At 26.5% G+C, this 21,688-nt stretch overlaps 1 protein-coding gene across 1 annotated transcript in view; it reads right to left on the reverse strand.

Moving 5' to 3' along the window:
• Positions 1 to 20,512, reverse strand: part of LOC132947390 (ras-like protein rasC) — a 160,238-nt gene extending 139,726 nt beyond the window's left edge. The window contains exon 1 of the mRNA XM_061017663.1: positions 20,492 to 20,512. The gene's annotated coding sequence lies outside the window, so the exon portion shown is untranslated. The remainder of the gene's footprint in view (positions 1 to 20,491) is intronic.
• Positions 20,513 to 21,688: the final 1,176 nt, after the last annotated feature.

Genomic DNA, 21,688 nt, shown 5'->3' on the forward strand with positions numbered 1-21,688 from the left:
CAGTAGGTAGGTACATAATTTAATTTGATGATCTGTCGTGAAAACAACTTACTATTTATATTACATTCGGGCTATTTAAATCACTTACGTTACCTATAATATTTATCAATACATTTTTGGTAATGTATGTAATTTCACCAATTGTTCAATTGGATTTGTCTTTTATGGAGTTTAATATACCTAGTTCTTCATTTTTTTTCTATCTATAGTCTATAGATGTTGAATTTCATAAATAATTGTATTCTATAAGACAAGTAATCAAATGTAGAGCTCTACAAAAACATTCTTGTAGACTTTTCTTAAAAAGTATTCTCATTGTTGTCGGTAATATTTTTGTTACGTTTAAATAAACTATTGAAACAATCAAATAATGACTGGTTTAAAGTAGTGTGTAGTACCCTTACTCGATTTCCAATTTTAAATGTATTACGTACAATTTATTTTGTACATTTTTTTTTACTTACCTGAAAAAGTGAATAATAATAGTGAAAATCACCTTTATAAACAATACAAATTGAATAAGTTCTTCAGACTATTCGGTTGGAAAATAATATATATAGCTGAATGCCACCTGTTTTACGTAATATTTTTTCTTGAAATAACTAATAAGAAATAAGCTACTACATATATAATATTTGACTATTTTTCATATGTTACAATTACATTTGGTCAATGAATTCATTTATACAACTTATGTCAGTAATATATATTATTGAGATTAAACTAATATTGTAAATAGGTATGTTATACTACATACTATTGGGTATTTTATATTTTTATCGAAAAGTTTAAGATGTAATTATTTTTAAAATAAAACGTCATTAATTGTTACATAATTTAGTCATTCGTTGATAACTATACGGGTACAATTATTTTTATCTTTATATTATTATAATGTTAGATGGTGTGGGCATGTTTATAAGCGTTAGATAAATTGTGCGAAAGCTAGTAGAATAACAATGTGTCTAATATTGTAAATGTCATGAAACTAATATGCGAAAACTAATATACAGATTTCACTGTAGGCAGACAATTTGCGTATTTTTGCATAACGCTTTCATGAGTTGTGTGAATTGTATTTGAAAATTATTAGCACCAGGTGCAGATCGACGAGGTAAATGAGTAAAAATTATATTTTATATTTCAATGTTTAAAGATGATACGCGTAGTAATCACTGGTCCATCTAAAGCACGTGTTTTGGGGGGGGGGGAGGGGGAGGGTTAATATTTTTTCAGTACAGCTATTGCATTGTTACGTATAGGTCACCATCTTCACGCCTCATGCTAATAAACCTCTTGAATTCGTTTGTTAACAATCACGTGTATTCTTTTTTTATTTTATTTTATTTTAACTTGACAGTTTTATTACAACATATAGAAATATGAAAATCGTATAAAAAAACAGGGCACGATTCTCAAGGGAAAGAATGGAAGTCCACCCATCGCTCTACTAAAATATGACACTGGTTATAAATTATAATATTGTTCATCGATTTTAAACCTCTGACTTAAAATCTACCACTACCTACATATATATATATTAATTTTAGTTAATAAATGACATAATAATATGGCCTATAGGTGAATATGTATTTCCAATATATCTATACAGCACCTGCTACTCGGATATAATATTATATACTGTCTATGTAGAATTTGTAGGCATACTAACATATTGCTCATTATGGCAATATTAACGGTTCACCCCTTACACCATAAATATGGTTTATAGTATGGTGTTATATATTATTTAATTTTTTGCGTTTCAACAGAAATCTATGGCCGAATCCCATCAGCTAGGGGAATACCGCCTAACCAGGAGCGTTTTATTATTATTGAAAACTTTGTATAAGTTATTAATCAAATTAAAACGCACCCAAATTGACTATAGATATGTGATTATGATATAATTACATATTATAATATTATGGTTATATTCATGACCAACGTAATAAATAAATCGAGTTCCGTTCGAAAAACAACTAACGACGTTTAAAATATAATCTTTAAACGTACAACGGTAATTGACGACGGCATTTGAAGTCTAACAGTCAATTAGTAACTCATTAATAACGAATTTAAAACCGTTATAAAAATTAAACAACTATTGAGACATATTATTTTATAATAGTTCAATAACAGTAATAATTGGGAGTTTTGTAGGTAACTATCTAATACATATTTTTTACGAATAAAAATACGTTTGCATGATGAATATTATGTACTTAAATAAAATTACTTTAAGATGTAAACTGTAAAGTTGTTAATGAACGAAATTTATTTCAGTAAATTAACTCTAAATTAATTTTAAAATGTTTGAATAAACTACTTAAACTTTTGTATTCGAACAATTTAAATTTAATAAACTATTAGTATTATGTACCTTGTAACATTATACTTTAATAGGCAATTGTATGTGTAGGTTACAACATTAAATTCAAATATAATAAAAGTACCTACAACATTGTATCGATACAGTTTTGAAATCATAAATTGATAGGTAGAAATATAATGCAGACGTATTTAAGTATTTTATAAATTATAAATTACAATTATTGAATTATATAGGAAAGTACAGAGTTGGTCACAAGATGAGGAACTACATAATACATTTCTGTAAGATTTTTGTTAGATTTCTGTTTCTCCTCTTTTTGAAGCATACATATAAGCATACAACTATATTATGAATTATGACAGTTGACTTTGGTGAACACATTTTTCCATTTCAATGGGGGCACTTTGTCTCATAATTTTGAAACGTTTGAACGATTTTTTAATAAATATCAGTGAAAAAAGTAGTTTCAGTATTTCTCATAGAAACAAGTAACTTTTTTAATGTAATTAGTGATAACTTAATTTATAATATTATTTATTATTTTGTTGGTAACCATACTATCTACCGTAAATAACTCAATAATCACCGGCTTAAAGTATATTTTCTTAGATCGTGGTGATAAGAAGCAATGGTGGTTTGTCCTCAATCACTGTTATTTCGATGGTAACAAACCAAATTTTGAATATATAATTTGGTATATATACAGTACAACAATATTTATTAATTATTACTTATGACATACATCTTGATTTATTAATTTATAACATCGAATATAGAAATAATCATTAAAATAAAAAAAAACCATATTATGGAGCACAGGCCACCCTCCGTATGGCTATGACTACAATATACAGTGAAACCTCAATAACTCAAATCGGTTGGGGGTGAAAAAAAATTCGAGTTATCTAAAATTCGAGTTATAGAAAAAATTGTGTGTACTTATTGAAATTTAGGAGCGAAAATATTCCTTCGAGTTATCCAAAATTCGACTAATAGACGTTCGAGTTATTGAGGTTTCACTGTACATTGTGTACATACTACGAGACGTATGAATGATAATTTAAAATGTTTTCGATAAATGCATTATATACACACAATGTGCATATTATATTGACTATAATAATATATGTGTATAAAATAAAATTGCATCTTTTCTACGAGAAAAAAAAACTGCAATATTATTTTATTTTCAATAAACTTTATCAAGCGAGTCGGAAATAAAATATAAAATCAAATTAAAGTTCAACGCAGATAATATGTAATATATATATTATTTAATATAATAGAAACCAACCCCACAAACAAATATTATTCATTTTGTGCTTTGAGATTAAATTTCCATAGCATTTTTTAAAAGGGTAACACAACGTTGATTGCATTATCTCGGCTTATTATAGTAAATTGAAGTCTTTAGACTCGTTCATTTTAACTTTGATAAATGTTTCATTCAAATATTATTGGCCGTCAGTTTTCCAACCTGAACCTCTTTTACTATAATAATATAAGGTTCATTAATTTTAAACTTACCAGATATTATGATATTATATTACCTATCCCAGATTATCCGTAATATTATGTTTGTCACCATCGGGTCATTTATTGCAGTGCATTGGTTTCACAGAGCTATTACAATAAATTGTAATAGAGCAATTGTTTTTTCTGATTATAGTTGTTGTTATTCATACGAAAATGTCAACATTTCAACAATATTATGATTAACATCTTGCCAATTAAACCAGGATCTAGGAAGAAACATTAAACGGGAAACTGCGTATAAATTAAAACGATCAAAAAATGACAAAAAAATCTGATATAATTTAAAATTAGCTGAAACATTAAATCGAGAAAACTGCTACGTTTCCAACTAATTATTTATTTTCACCGACGGTAGAACGTTCTTAGTTTATCAGAACAATACCGAAATTAATTTAACTCGGAAATCATTACGCTCTGTAGGCTATACAAATTTAATGTACTATTTACTAGTAGGTCTTCAAAAAATCGTTGGTTAGTACAAATTGTTTTTACTATAACGTGGAATCGCTACGATTCTAAAAACGTGAAAAAAATAAAAAACTAAAATGTGAGAAAATGAAAATCAACCCACTCTTGTTCCTGAGAAAAAGGAAGTGCTGTAAATGACATTTTCGTGGTGTGGATGAACATATTGAAAGACCAAAAAAAAAATGTACGGTGACAAAGTTCAAACCTCTTGGGTTTTCGACTTGTGTAGCTGTGTGTTGTTTCTGTGGTGATGAAATATAAGAAAGATTTATATTTTATTTTTTTCGATGCCTAGTGATAAAGTAACCATTATATAATCACAAAAATAAAAATTGGATAACTTTCAATTCAGATCATTATAATAGAGGAAAAACAAACCAATAATATTAAAGTTAAGTGCAAGTGACTACAAGGTAAATTATTAACAACGATTGTTCGTCGATGAAATGGTAAACAACAATGCGTACGTGTATACTGAATATTATAGGACCAATAGAGATTTAGTGAAAATCCCACATGAGATCAAAGTTTAAGTGGTGATTTGTATATTGCATACGAAAAGTAATCGAAGAATTGTATAGTGATTAACAAATTCAACAAATTTTGAAATGCGTTAACAATTTATTAAATCGCGTAAACGTGTTATAGTACAAAAAAGTTGTTATGTCTCATCTAAAATGCCCTCTTCTACAAATTATTACAATTCATTAGTTAAAATCATTATTATATAACACTATGTATCTGTGTTGGGAGAAAAAATTGTATCGTTATAAGATAAATATATGGAGATAGGTACTTGATAGGATACTTTGGTATCCAATGACAGCTCAAATCATTAACAAATATAAGAATATTTATTATCCTTCTAGATTAAATAAATATATATATATATATTTAAACAATTATTAGTTGCATAAATTTAACGAAAAAATTAAAATTAAACGAAGGTTAGTTTTAACTTTATATTATAATCAAGTATTAAGAAAGTTTGTTTTATGTGTCACATAAAATTCATTCATTATACAAAATACATTCACCATGTAGGCATGTCAATACCATTATAAATTTATTTATTATATTAGGTTTGAAATTATTACAGATAATCGATTTTAAAACAATAATTTAACCTAAGCCGTAAAATCTATAGGTGTTTAGATTACAATAGTATAGAGATTAAATTATGAAATTATGAATGTTAATTTGATTAAAAACATATTGGTGAGGAAAACAATTTTTTTAAATGTTTTTTTGTGCAAGAAGCAATGATATTATAGATTATATAAACTAAAAAAATATTTCATGACTTTATTTTGCAAACGGCAAGGCTGGGCAAGTTAATGATTTTTTTTAAAGTTTTTTAAGTTAAGTTTATATGCACCAATAACAAAAAGTTAAAAGTTAAAAGTTAATTTAACTATAGGTTAACTCAGTTAAGTTAAAAGTTAATACACACTTTTTGTTAACTTTTTATTAAGTTAAAAAAAAGTTAATTTGTTTATACAACGCTATCGTACTTAATTTTTTTCCAACCCAAAACTAAATTATAGGATATAGTGTTTATACTTCATACAGTATTTCCATATAAGTTAGATTCGAATGATATAAATGTTTAACTTTAAAGAATTTACGATACTTTTTTTTTGACATAAAAACGAAATAATAGACTGAAATAGTGAAATATTATAAATTAAAAACAAAATAATTTAACTTAACATACTTCTTAAAATGAAAAATTTCACGTTAATTAAGAAAGAAATTTAGTAAGTTAACAGTTAAGTTAATGAAAAGCCAAAAGTAACTAGTTAAGTTAAAAAGTTTAAATTAAATTAACTTTAAATGCCCGTTAATGCCCTGCCTTGGCAAATGGTATAAACAAGTAACAACTCATTAATCGGAAATTTAAAATAATTTAACATAAAACTGGCAAATTTGAAATAAATAATCTTAACAATTAATGTATCAATGATACGCGAACGATAAAGCTGTATATTTTAAGTAATCTGATTTCTCTATTATTTATTTTGCTCCAACAAGTACCATATTTAAAAATAAAACAAACGTCTAGAGGTAAATAATTGGTCGAAATTTAAAGAAATCGAAAGGTGAAACTTCAATGCAATTAAACTCGGCAATCAATTACCTCCAATTGTATGTTATATAAAAATTACATTTTACTGAAGATAATAAAAAAAACCTTTACGACTGCATTTTAGCTGTTTTTCCATTTGGCAACATCTACAAATGAGTACACATTACTATCCTTTTAGTTTATCCAGTAACTTTAAAACACGGCCAATGATGGTTTGTTATGAACTCAAGCCAAAGAACATTTTCCATATAATCAGCAAAATAAAAAAAAAAGAAAAAGAAATGTAGACTAACGAAGCAAATAAAAATACTGGAAGACATAAATAATGTTATTCAGAATTCCCCAAAGACACATCTACACCATCAAACGTCACTTGATGCTACCAATGATGGGAGCTACCAGCTCTAAAATATACTCTAGAGACTTGCAAGTACGGTATAATCTGTGACAATTAAAGTTTACGAACTAAAAAATGTCTTCGCGAGAGTCAGGAAACAATTTCAAATATTATTATCAAGATTATTTTTATATTTGATCATTCACAAAATAAAAAATAAAAAAAAAAGATATAATAATATTATATAGTATAATAATAACAATATATTTTATTATTAACACCAAGTGTTGGGGACTTGTGTCTTACTTTAACCACTTCGAAAGTAGACAGTGTTGTAATATATGCAATTAAAATGTTTTTATTTCAATCCGTTATGTCTTGAAACAAATTTATATCTTACTTAGATTATTCTGTAGTCATTATTAAAGAATACGCAAATGCAATAAGTCCCAAACTCTAATAATAACTATCGCTAAAATGTTTAAATTAATATGACATGCTTAACCATTATAATTACTGTCCACGGATAAAATACATTTTTACAATTTATATTTTCAACAAACGAAATGAGTGCCCTCCCAATATCTGTTAGTCTCGCTAGTTATATTATCTTTAATCAAAATTATTTATTGTACCAAATGTGTATAGATTGTAATTATGTATTTTTAATAATAAAAAAAAAATTATTACTAATTAAATATGCATTAATGATACATAGCTACATAGGTAAGACGAAATAGGTCACGAAATTCAATTCAGTGTAAAATAACAATTGAAAGTTCACAAAACGGAAGTATTAAACATTATTGCCATCAATGTCTACTTTCTAATTAATGGAAAAAGATAGAAGGGAGTATACCAGTTTGAATTGATTTTGTATTGTCATAAAAACATATTTTGTTAGAGCAAAAATAAAATAAAATAATTTCAAAACTTGCTTATTAAAAATGGAAAATTGTTTGAACTAAAAAATTGTTAATTAAAAAGAATTGAATTACAAAGATTAATTAGGTGATTATTATTATGATTGTAAAATAAATTGATACTCTAAAAATGAAAGATACCTAAGTGAATTGTTGGAACGAGTGACTTGTTTTTGCTATACATTTTTTTAATGGGCATACAAATTAATTATCAAACAACCATACCGGTATTATACGTGTACAAAATTCTATGAAGTACAGCAACATCATATAAAATAGTTAAGAGAAAACATGTACTTAGTATGTGTTCAGTATACTATGATAACGAGAAGCGATATAATACGATAGTTAGTGTATAATAACTCAAAAAAAAAGATCAATTTGATCAGATTTTTTTCGATAATATGTTGGAACTTTTTTTTATCTATATCAGATGCAGTGGTCAGCCTCCGTATTATAAAAAATTGTTTTATAACTGACAATTTAGTTTTTGTTATACACGACTTGAGAAAAATAACATATAACTGAGGAAAATAAAAGAAGTTTGCACGGATTTAAAATTGTCGGTATAAAGACGAAAGAGTATCTATATAATATCTGTTAAATATCTAAACCTCGACTAACTGTTAGTAGATCAGTTAAACAACTATTTATTCAATTGCGTTCTCTGGCCACATTGCGCATAAATTGACTTCTTGAATTAGTTAAATTTAGCATATGTTATATTCATTTTTTATTTTTACTATTTTCACAATTACAATAATAAATACATTAAATAAGCAACGCCCAATCTTAATGGATGTTGCGGGCAGGGAGAGTTACGTGATATGTTGACCAACTCCCTTAAATACGCAATTACATCTTACATATATTATATATGTGTGTGTGTTAAGTCGATCATTCACTAACCTAAATTAGTCTGTTACGATATGTTATACCCTGCAGTGTGGTTTTTATTGTATCATAATAATAGGAATATCTGTTGCATCAATTACCCTCTTCTGTAAAAACTCCAGATCGTTTGGGTGTAGAATTACCCATGTTGGTGTGAGTGTGTTCAATAGGATCATGAACGATATATTTGTATCGGCAATAGCTGTAAACCACCACCACCTCCACAGCCACGACGGTATAACCAAAAAGCCACAAAAATCGGATATTTCACCACTATTACTGCACAGTTCCAACGTACAAAAAATATATTTATAAATGTAATTTCCGCAATAAACTTATGATTATAATATTGTCTTCGAGAAATATTTCCATAGGCGCAATGTAGTGTAATAATATTTATATTTTATTTATTATATATAGACAACTTACGTGTCTTCGAATCGAAGATTTAAAACATGATCTTATAATAAATTATTATCATATTATTGTAATAATATTATACTCAATACTTTTGTAGTATAGTTGCCCCGTCTAGAAGGTAGTATAAATTTATTGTAAAAAATAATAATATGAATACTATTTAAAAAATATATTTATTGTTAATATCATTGTAATTTATTACATTATGAGAATTCCATGTAAGATATTCGTAAGCTTAAAAAAAAGTTATATCATTTTATTACGTACACATTAAAGGTTTTATAGCGTTATAATAAAAGTACACTTTTTCATCGTGATAAAAATATGCATACTGCAGCTCTGTTATTTTATTACATTTGACACTTTGATTATAATATGCTACCTACATTAAAGAAATGATATTTTTATCCATTTTTATTTTTATTTTATTTTTGACATCTCGTTATTCCTTGCACGTTAATGGTGTGGTTAATCTGTCGGGTGAACGTTAAAATAATTTAGGAATTCCAATCAAACGTGCACTTTGTTCCAGCTATAGTACGTGGCCAAAGAGACGCCATCGAGTCTGGAATCGCTCCTATAAAAGATACATTTTTTTACTTTTGAGCCGTCATTGAGGCTCCAAACCAATTAAATAGAACATCAACACGTCGGACTACCCACGGATTAAACTATAACATTATCGATCTGATATTAAAAGCTACCAGTTGCATAGCAACTGAATAACTGATCGACGATTTTCGTCATTTTTGAATGAATTTAAACCCATGATTGTATCACTATTTACATTTATCATAATAATAACTTTAAATCAACTCTTCAAGTATCATGATGCGTATTATATTATATAGATTATAAAAAAATATTTTCAGAATAAAATGTGGCTTATTATTATTTTGTATAATGCTATAATATTAGAATAGAGATACTTCAGGTTTGTCAAAACAACTAAACAAAATAAACTAATTTGGACATTTTAGATCTTTCCTAATGGGAGAATTTATAATGTGGTCACGCGTTTACTGCGATACCTATTGCTATTTCATCCAGAGACCTGTAAAAGCTAAGTAAAATCTTTTTAACTGATCATAGTATAGTTAAAGGTGACACAGGATACAAGAGAAAAAACAATATTGTAAAACAAATACATTCAGTGCTCCACTCAGAAATTAATAATAATTAATACATTTTGGTATCTCCATAGTTTTGTACCAAAATTAATTTTCAACTTTTCAATTTATGTTTTTGTCAACTTGTAGTAAATATATCCAAAACAACTTTGCGTATTAAAACTGATTTTAAAAGTTGATAAAAGTTGATAACGTTCTTAATACCATTACATATTCCACTCAGCTACAGCACTACCGAATCGTATATCTAGTGGAAATATTATGATTACCTTTCTTTTTTAATCCCTGACGCTTAAAATCCTCTTATACCTGTAACACGTGTAACTATATCAAAATATGATAATATTTTTTTTAATGATAAAAATCGTGAGTAGAATCTGCGTCACAGTCAATGCACATTGATCCCATAGAGAGCGCATTTCATGATATCTATCACGGATAGTTTAAGCACAGACCGAAAGTGAAATACTACTTAATGCAGTTGGAAGCCTTCGTGTAGTGTAACTCATTCTGCGGACACATAAGTTTATTGTTAAGGCATTAAACAGACACTATTACGAAGCTTTGTTCGAATCTCACGAGCCAAACCACGGCTTTGTAGGTTAATATAAATTGTACGGTTCATAATATTATATATTTGTAACACGGCACATTGGTTATGCAATTGTATTGCACGACGAAAATCGGTCAATAATAATATTATTATTATAGTGCAATTTAAAATCGAATACGCATTATTATGAAATGATATAATATAATATTAATCTAATTGCTATTTTAATATATTATGTAACTGCCTACTATTTACATATCCATACGAATACATTTTAAGAAAATATATTACGATAATAAATATGCGAGTGTGACGTGTCTGATTCATCTTCATAGTAAATAATTATGTTTCATAAATTGCGATAAAATTGTTAAAAATCAACATGCAACCATATGGTTTTTTCCATAAAACTAAAATGTGAAAATGTGTAAGTTAATTTTATTACAACAATAATTTATGGATTGTTTTTACTACAATATATTATATTACAACGGGTACGAGGGATAAGTGGCGTTATTTCGAAATTATTTTAAACGTAACGTTTTTGGTTTTGAATACACACAACAAATTATAACAATATGCCATATAATTGTAGATAAATAATTATGTTCGCTACAATAATTATTAGCTTATTTTAGTTTAATACTTTAATATAGGTATAATTTATAATGTTCATAAAACGAATAAGTTTATTTTTTATTTGAAAATACGCTTTAATTACCGGGGTTATTGGCTTTTCTGAAAAATTTAAAAATTTAATAATTTTTAAAGCACAAAATTAATAAGTAATACGAGGAAATTCACGCAGTTATGATTTTTTTAAATTTTAAAGTACTTTTTAAACTATTTAATAAGTATAAATACATTTAAATGTAATAATATAATATATAATTTAATATATTTATTTAATTTCAATGATTATACATATTATACTGTATGATTTTATTGTACATTTTCAGTGTAGAATGCATTACTTTTCATATTTTATTATTTTTTAACTAATCATTTTTTTTTTTAGATTTTTAGCAAACAGAAAACTTTATTGTATAAATTATATAAATTATGTAATTAATTAAATTGTTTTTATATATTTCAAAGTTTCAAGAAACCCATCTTATTGATTGGAAATTGAATGCAATATTATTGATTGGATTAGCTGATGTTTCAATTTTCTTTTGTACAACGAAAAAATACTAAAAACCAAAGTGACATTTTTAAAAAATTTGAACAAGCGTCATTTTCACCACACTTTACATATTTTTTTTAATATCATAATTCATCATTACTTTTCACTTTTTATAATAATAAAACACCACTGTGTCCTGCGACAAGATGATCGAAACGAGACGTGTACTCAACACCAAGTCTACTGTCGGGCTTTTTATCTTTTATATAATATATAATACATTGTTATAATTCGTACCTAGATGTACGATAATTTACAAAATCAATGAAACATCACGTTTCATTTTTCATTTTAATCGATAAAATAGCAACATATTAATAATATATCATTTTTGTATGCCAAACGTAGTGTTTGCTCCGTAGTATACACTTGTGCAGTGCTGACCAAATATTATAAGATAAGTGAGTCGGACACGTGTAAACTGATAATAATACACCATTTGTGTTAAACTGCAATCGACCGAACGATTCAAACATTACTGATCTTGCTATGGAAAAAAATTAATTTCAAACATTTGGGACAGTAAGATAAATATTTAACGGGAAAACAAATTCAGAAGTTGAACAGCAGCAGACTAGGTACATCAGGTGCTCAACATTTTGGAACACCTATATAGTTTATATTATAATTGAGAATGGATCGCACTTCTGATTGTATAGTACACTAGCCGAATATTTGTTCGACTTGATTTGATAGTATTGTTAATGTTAAGAGTATTATTTATTATTTTTAAGTGCACATACATGCAATTATTGGAATTCAATTTAATATCAACACTACATAATGATCATTGAAAATATAATTTTACGTTTCAGCAAAGAAGAGATTTCATTTTATATCATATCATATAAATTATATTATATTATGTACATAATGTGATAATATAATCCGCAGGTTTGACGCAATATAATATAGTCCCACAAATAGGTATTCGTTGGTTTCATTCAAATTGAATTAAATTTTGAGTAAATTAATGATGTACAAATTTCCATTGAGTAAATAGATAGTATAATACGGGAACCTATTTTTTAACATTTTGGTAGTATGCATAATATTCATAATATGTAGAACATAATAAATATAAATATGCCATATATATATGCGTGTATTACTGTCTTCACTATGTTATTTACCTACTTAAGAAGTATATCAGTTCCAAAATTCAGATTGTACCACGAGGACTTGGCCATTTACACTAAATTTACATGATCAAATATCAAATCCTGTGGTGATTCATTCTGTGTATACAATTTATTAAGAAATAATAAATAGTGAAATAATGAAATATATAGACAATATTCTCTGCCACTAATTTCAGTCGTGTTTAAAATCATTACACAACATATCAATGAACTTTGTTCAACATCATTCGCCTGGAGTATTTGAAAAAACAAACAAGTTGATAAATATCATGATTGTAAATGGAGTTCGTAAATGATAAACATGTTACGCATGAATACACACTATTGTAGTGTCTTGCTATAAGTATAATAAGTATGAATTAAATATGTGTTTTATCAAATTTGTAAATTATAATATAAATATAGTTGTTGATACATTATAATTCGAAAAATGAATGAACACATACATTGTATATGTTTTATATTTTGGTAAGGTGGTAAGCGTACATTATATTATTACATAATAGGTATAAAGTTTCTCATTATTTAAAATACTACACAACGTTATAGTATATTACAGATTAATAAAATTATCCAAGTAACCAAATTATATTTCGTAAAATTACATTTAAATTATTTTTACTATTCATTTTTCTACAGTATAAATAATTAGATTAAAAAAATAAAAAGTTGAATTAATTTTTTGTTGAAAATTTAAATAAGTTTATTGATATTGTATCTTGCTTAAGAGTTTTTAACTTCAACAACTGACATTTCCATATTCTCCAATATTTGTTGTATTCAAATTTCAATGATTAATTATTGTGATGTACTCGATAATGTTATTAAATTCCCGAATCTGATGGTTCATAATTTTATGTTTTAATATGTGCGCGTATTATTTCAAGAGAACATTTTGCTTATAAGTAAATACAAATTATGTATGCGTGCCCAATAGAATAAACTTATTTCATGTTAACCACGCTTGCATAATAATTATTATTAGAAACGGTTTTAAATGTGCAGAAATCATAATCAAAAAGTCGCTGTGTTAAGACTCGCGAAAAAACCAAAGAACTCTTTTCTGGTGTATTATATTATATTTCGAGTAAACCTTACCAATCATTAGGTTACTACAATGAATGTATATAATGGTAAATCGTTGCATATCTATGTAGTAATTATATTAACATTTTAAATAAGATATAATACACACATATTAGAATACATTATTTTCAATTGGTTTCTTTTCAATTCTGATTGCCTCGCGACTTTTACATTGTGAAAATGCAATGTATAATTGACCATGTGTAAATATTTGTAGTCTCTTTACATATAATGAATAATCAAACTTTTTCAAAGCTATTTTTCCCTGTGCTTTATTGATTGTCATGACAAAATATGTAAGTCTCTTTGGGAATTATAATCTTTTCAAGATGAAAGGAATGTCTGAACTTGTTTCAAGTGTTTTGCGCGGGATATGAACAATATTACCCTTCTTTTCTCTCGCCAAAATCTCAGAATGTTATATAGCCTTGTCGACTTTAATCACTTTTAGTCGTGTCCCATTACACAAACAAATCAGAAATACATACATTTCTTAATAATATGACAATGCAACCAGGCTACAGATTAAGTGAAGTGGATGGCAATCCTGAAGATGTCGGAGATGCAAATTCTCAGGTGGATAACATAAAGAAATATTTCGCCATCAGCGCCATCCACATCAAGAGAATCAGCTGTATCAGCTGAAAAACACTTGATGTTATCACTGGGAAAACTTGATAAAATTGGGTCAGTCATTATTTTATGTAAAGCATATAAAATTGCTCTCGTACTCATGGACATTAAAGTATAAAGCAATAAAATTTCAATTGAAAACAACTCATTAATCAAAACATTATAAAGCAAATCTTCAAAGATATCAAAAGTCTTGATCTTATTATTACCGATAATCTCCATCGGCTCTAATATTTTTTGATAGATTATATTTTTCAAACAAATGCTTAAGTTCACTGTTTTTTAAGCATGACTCGTAAAGTTGTCCCCCCCCCCCAGCTTCCTTTACAACATTGAAGTAATTTTTGCGTAAAATATTACATAAATATTGAGTATAACCTTAAAGTCATTATCAACGTACTGCATACTACAGTTTAATGGTGTGAATAGGATCGTGATATAAATATTATATATTTTGTGAATTTCTTTGTATATAATATAGTCATGAGGAACTTCAAACGATTATAAAAAAGATTGTACCCATACATCGTAATATTTCTATTTTTTCTATGACAAAATAAAAAATTTGTTGAAGAATTTTGTTTGGTGGGTACCTATATTTTCAATATTTGTAACCGAGAAACGGAAAATTTATCAACGTAAATTATAAGTTGAGATCAAATTATAAATTCCAAATGTTTTTAAATAGTGTAACAGCTAAAACATCTTATAAATAATATCACGTTTAGAAATCGGTAATATAAATATATGATGTATATTTAAAGTATCCATTATTATAATTTTTTTATGATTTACAATATAAAAAAATGCAAATCAATTTTGTTGGAATCTGGTGTTACGTGAATAAATTCCGTATTTACCGATTGTTTTTCCCATTTATTAAAAAAATATTAAGATTTTGCCCACTCAAATTACCAACTAGTCAAAATGGTAACCTGAAACCTACCTAAAAAAAACGAATTTAAATAAAAGTTTTGTCTCCTAGTGTGACTATAGACACAAAAAAAACAAACATTATTGTAAATCCAATACATTACTCGCTTCGCTCAGAATCTAAAATAGACAATAGTAGGTACATTGTCTCACTAGTATTCGTATAAAGAGTTTTACTAATTTAAATTTACTAACTCTATTTTTTTTTTTTATTTCGTTTCAACAATTCAATATTTTTAATATCAGATTATAGCCCATTAACATACACAATACACATATATTAATATACACACGTCACACACCTGCTCGAAGTGATGAATTATGGTGATTATAATGTATACCTTATTTACAAAAAAAATAATAAGTTATCACTCATAACCGTAGCAACAAAAATATATAAATCCAATTTATCTGAGAATTTCAAAAATGTTTTGTATTTATTATTAAGAGGCTTTTCCACATGATACAGATGTACAGGCTAATTAAATTAACATTTGTTTGTATTATATTTGTATTTGAGTACATAAAAGTATTATTAGTTAAAGAACAATTCAACAAACTACATAAGAGAATTTTTATAGTAAACAAAAAATGGCAATTCTCTTAAATTAATTGAAACATTGTTATAAGAGTTCTTTATTTATTTAGAATATTATTTTTAGTAAATTACTTTTGTTAAAATTATTTTTATTTTAAATTATTAACAGTTAGTTGCTAACCAATATGATACGTAATATAATGATAAAAATTAGTTATTACTATAGTAGTATAGTCTTATATTTTGGTCTTTGTAAACTGCCTACTCAACAAGCTGTAAATAGTAAGATAACATGCTAGAGTTGTTAGTGACGTGTTATACTTACTGGGGGATTAGTTAAAACACATATTATTTTAATGCACATACATCAAACATAAAAGAAGACGCCATGTTCATGGAAACATTTTTTTAATGCTCCATTATCATATTACTAAATTATTATACATTATACTTTGTAATTTTTTTTTTTATTAGGTTTAAGGCTTCGACGACTGATGTCATTAACTTGTAAGGTTGGTAGAGTTGGTACAGTAGGGTTGGTACGGTCAGTTAGGAACACGTGTATGTGTGGCAAGGTTTTTGCGCACTACGAACCTGGGTGGTCACCCATCCGAGAACTAGTGGCAGCGGCCGTTGCTTACTCTCACGTGATTGATTTCAGCCACTACGCCACGCCGAACCACACTTTGTAATTAAACTACTAGAAATTATACTTATATGTAGTTAGATACGTCATAGTATATTATACGATAAGTAGTAGAATCTTGAATAATGAAATTAACGATATTTATTATGTAAGTAAGATTAGGTTAGGTTTACCAATCCAAACTGAATAATGTTTGTTTGCTTCGACTCAACGAAGACTGTATAGTGAATAGTATAATTCAAGTATCTAACCATTAAAAAAACATGATTATAAATAAATAAGCTTATTCTACCACAGTTACGCCATATTATGAATAACTGGAAAATTATTATGCAACAATAAATTATAATCGTTTTTGCAATGATGAGGTTAAGGTTATTTACTTATGATAATTTACATTAAAGACTATACGCATTTTGTAACCCATGTTCTTATGAGTTGTGGTTTTTGAATTGTGTACAATTTTATTATTCAACCGTCATTTTTTAAAATTTAAATCAAAGGCAAAGACCGGTATGTTGAACGTTAGTGTAATGTGTATATCGCAATCCATAATATATATTTGGTATCTACATATTTTAATATACAAATACCAAATTGCCAATTAGCATTATACCAATATCTTGTACTAAATAAACGTTAATAGATTTCTATATTGAGAATTAATTAGGTAATGCATTATATCCAACAAAACAATAACGCATTTCCTGAATGTATTTATAAACTATTCGGGAAATATTAACACTTAACTATACGCTTATCAGGAAAATACATAAAAATATACAATTGGAAAATGCAGTATACTATATTTATTTTTGTCCACACAAAATCATATTCTTATTAAATTAGAAAATGTGCCTAGATATTTGGGAGATGGAAGTTATGTAAATGATCGAACCCACGAACCCTCTTCATGACGCTATTTGAATGATTTAGCATATTATAATGGCGTTAAAAATAAATTCAATTTTGGGGTTTTGGCAGGTATAACTAAAAACTAAACTTCATAATAATAATTATTGTTATTATCATCATTGTTATATAGTCATAGATAATTTAATAATATGGTCAACACCAACATTTCTCTAGAAATAAATAGGCATTAATATTTTATATTAAATAGGTAAAACTCTTATTTTAACATTTTAATCGTACGTTCACATGTTTAGGTGAATTAAATAGCCTGTTCAGAAAATAAAAAACCCCAAAATGTAGACACATTATAATAGTACCTACGAGGCAGTTGTTCATTACGACCATAATCGAAAAATCTCTACTGCAAAATATCAAACTCTTAGATAAAGTTTTGTAAATAAATCATTTTTTTTTTAAAGTATTTCAAAATAACTTGTATGGATACGCGGTTTGCATTTAAAGTTTAGATATACCTAGGTATAGTTTTTATACTGTAAACATATATTTATTTACCTGCTTATAATATAGTTCCTGAATTCAATTTTGCGTAAACGGAAATTTCTAATTAGATAGAAAACTTATTTCAAAGTTCACTTAATTTCCTAGTGTAACGTTAGTTGGGCCGATCGAGGATCGATATATATTATGTTTTATATATAGGCAATTCAGCGAGGGTTTTCAAGTCCCTTTGAATTGTAATTTTAACTATAGCCAGGGAGTTTCAGAAAATAAAGTTAAATTTATATGTGCTAATTGATTCATATATTATTAATGCACGTGAAAAAATAAAAATGTTTACAACATGGGGTTACTAAAGGGAAATGTATTGTTTTTATAACATATATAGTTAAATATGATAATAAACATTTATATTTATTATTTATCTCGAAAGAACAATATTGAATCACTAGAACACACTAGGACTTGTGTGGACTAACAACACCAATATAAATAAAAACTGATAATTACTAGTTTCTTATTTATATAAGATTCTGCACCAATACGAATTTCACTAAATCGTATTCATTAAACATTCAATTGTGTGTCTTATTTTGAAACAAACTATTCACTGAAGTGTTAGTTATTATTTTATGATTACATATTTATATAATAATAATAAATAATGAAATTCCACAATAACTATAATGTAATTGATGTTGTACGGAATGTGTATTGTTTTTATTTTTTTACTTCTGTTGGCATTATCAAAAACTACTTTCCTTCCATTTTTTATTATTTTATGTTGATTAAAATTATGCTTGGTAAACAAATTTATGCACACAAAAAATTTATTTAGATTATGAATCGTAAAAGTAATTTTATATTTTTTAAATAAATATAAATTATAATGAACTTATTTAGTTACTCAATTTTCTGTAGATACAATTATTTAGAAAACAGTTCAACTACCTTATATTCTGAGTGCTAATATATTTCGATAATTATATATTCCGAACACACTTAAAATCTAAAAAGAATCGCACGACATTTTGATGATTAGATTTATTTGAAATATACAAAGTAAATGTTTGCAAGATTACTGACCTTAAGTGCATCGCTTACATAATATTTCCATACATTTCGTCTACACCGAATAAATTAATGCAAATTCAAAATTAATTTTATAATCAATCTACAACGAACGTCGTATGTCGCGTATGCATATATCCTATATTATGTAAAATGGTTATGCGAAACGTCATTATCGTTGAACGTACGACCACAGTCTTGTTGACAAGACATAATATTCTAAATGATTAAGACTGAGTAAATAATCTACCAAGCCATCAAACTCAAAGTAACGAGAATAATTATTTGAAAATTGATGCTCATAATAATATTTAGTTTCCGTGTGAAAACGAAGCTCTATTAATCGGGTATTAATATAAGGTACTCTATTAAAATATATGCTGACCGTCGTAATTCTTTATGTTTTGTGTGATCGTGATATTTTGATAATTAAGAAAAACGTACCTTATTCATTTACTATTACAGTATAAACAATATAATTTACACAAACAACTGACATTATTATTATTATTTCATAATATTTGTAATTTTTATTACTATTAAATTTAATATTGTAAATTTTTGATTTTTATGTGCCACCGTATACTTGAGAGTTTGCACAATACATAATAAATGTCTGTAGGAAAAGATTATTTTCAATAATGGAAAACCCTTCAAAAAAAAAATTATTTCATCACAACGCGTATAATAACTAATAATATAATTATATAACATCAAATGGAATGCATTTTGAAGTTTTATTTTATTTCATACGGACTTTGTGTGAAGTTACTTTGTGAAACATTCATGGAAAAAAACTAAACAACCTTATAAATATTTTAAATACACACCGAATTAAATTTTAATATTACTACGTCGTTTATTAAAAAAAAAAACTTTAAGTCCACGAGTCAATCACCCAACATGGCGTTTCTCAATTTCTTTTGATCACAATAATAAAATGTGTGCGTAACGTATTACTGAGCTGGAAATTTGACATACTATTAAATACTATTCTTCGCTCATCATTGTGTACAAGATCTTATAACACTGTAACTCGAGTTGGAATTGCAATAAAATTATTGTATTTTGTTTTTATTGATCTCTTGAAGTGCATACGTGTTATCACGTTATATTATTTTACCATAAATATTTTTGGACTCCATACAAATGAAATGCGAAGATAACAAACTCTTAATAAAGATATTAAATACTTACCGCAATGGCCTTAAGTCTAGTAGTTTAAATATATGTCTGCCTTTTTAATTAATTCCAATTCCAAACGGTCGGTAGGTACTTACTCAACCTATAATCAAAAAATTAAAAATTATTTCATATTATGTTATTATCTAGTTGAAATTATAATAGTGCTTGGTTCAATTATACAAATACAATACACGTACAAGAGAAAATTCCGATGTCTTTTTATATTCTGTAAACGCATTAAATCATCGTTAAAACAATAATACTTAATTTATAAGCACATTTTTACTAAAACAAATACAATAGTGATGTAATTTCTCAACAATAATCACTTTTAAAAATCAACAAAAATGCTAAAATAAACTTTTTACTCAAAGAGTATACAGCTTAGATACTTTATAACTATTTACTTTCAAAATAATCTTTGAAAAAAAATACAATTTCCATGATTAAATAAACTCTTCGGGACACGCAGTTTGAAGTATATCTGTTGGATAGGTTATTGTATGTTTATTATTTATTATGAATAAACATTTTTTTGTACATGCTTTATAGATATTAACAGTACATTTATCAAATACTTAGATACACAAAATATGCACCTATATACTTGTTTTTTTTTTAATTTCATCTAAGCTTAGTGATTAATGGTTATTTACAATATAAATATATTTCTTTACATTAAAAATAAAAGATAAGATAACAATTTATATAACAATATCTATAAAAATTTAATCAAATAATATTAATATAATTATAATAATAAATACCAGTTATAGTAGCTATATAATAGTAATAGTAATAAACTTTGGTGTCTATTTTTTATTTTATCATAATTTATTGTTTTACTTGTATACATGTATATAAACATACATTTTTATTATGATATGAGAACATTATGGGAGGCAATGGGTCTACATCGGTCTACATGAAAAGTAGACTATTGTTGTTTAGCTGTTAGTATTTCACACTGCATTCGTGTTTTATTTGGTCACAAGTAAGCATTTATCAAATAAAGATAACATTTTAGAGTTGCGTCACTTTTCAAACTTTGGACTCTATAACTTTTTTATTTGAAGTAAACTTAACATACCGGGCGATTCACGAAGCATACTCACCCAAAATGTTACCTCTAATTATTCATTTATTCAAATTTTGACTTTGGAAATTTTAAAAATACTTAAAACCCGTACTTCAAATATTTAGATTTTT

The sequence above is a fragment of the Metopolophium dirhodum genome, chromosome 6, assembly GCF_019925205.1.
Source record: "Metopolophium dirhodum isolate CAU chromosome 6, ASM1992520v1, whole genome shotgun sequence".
In the NCBI taxonomy this organism is placed as follows: Eukaryota; Metazoa; Arthropoda; class Insecta; order Hemiptera; family Aphididae; genus Metopolophium; species Metopolophium dirhodum.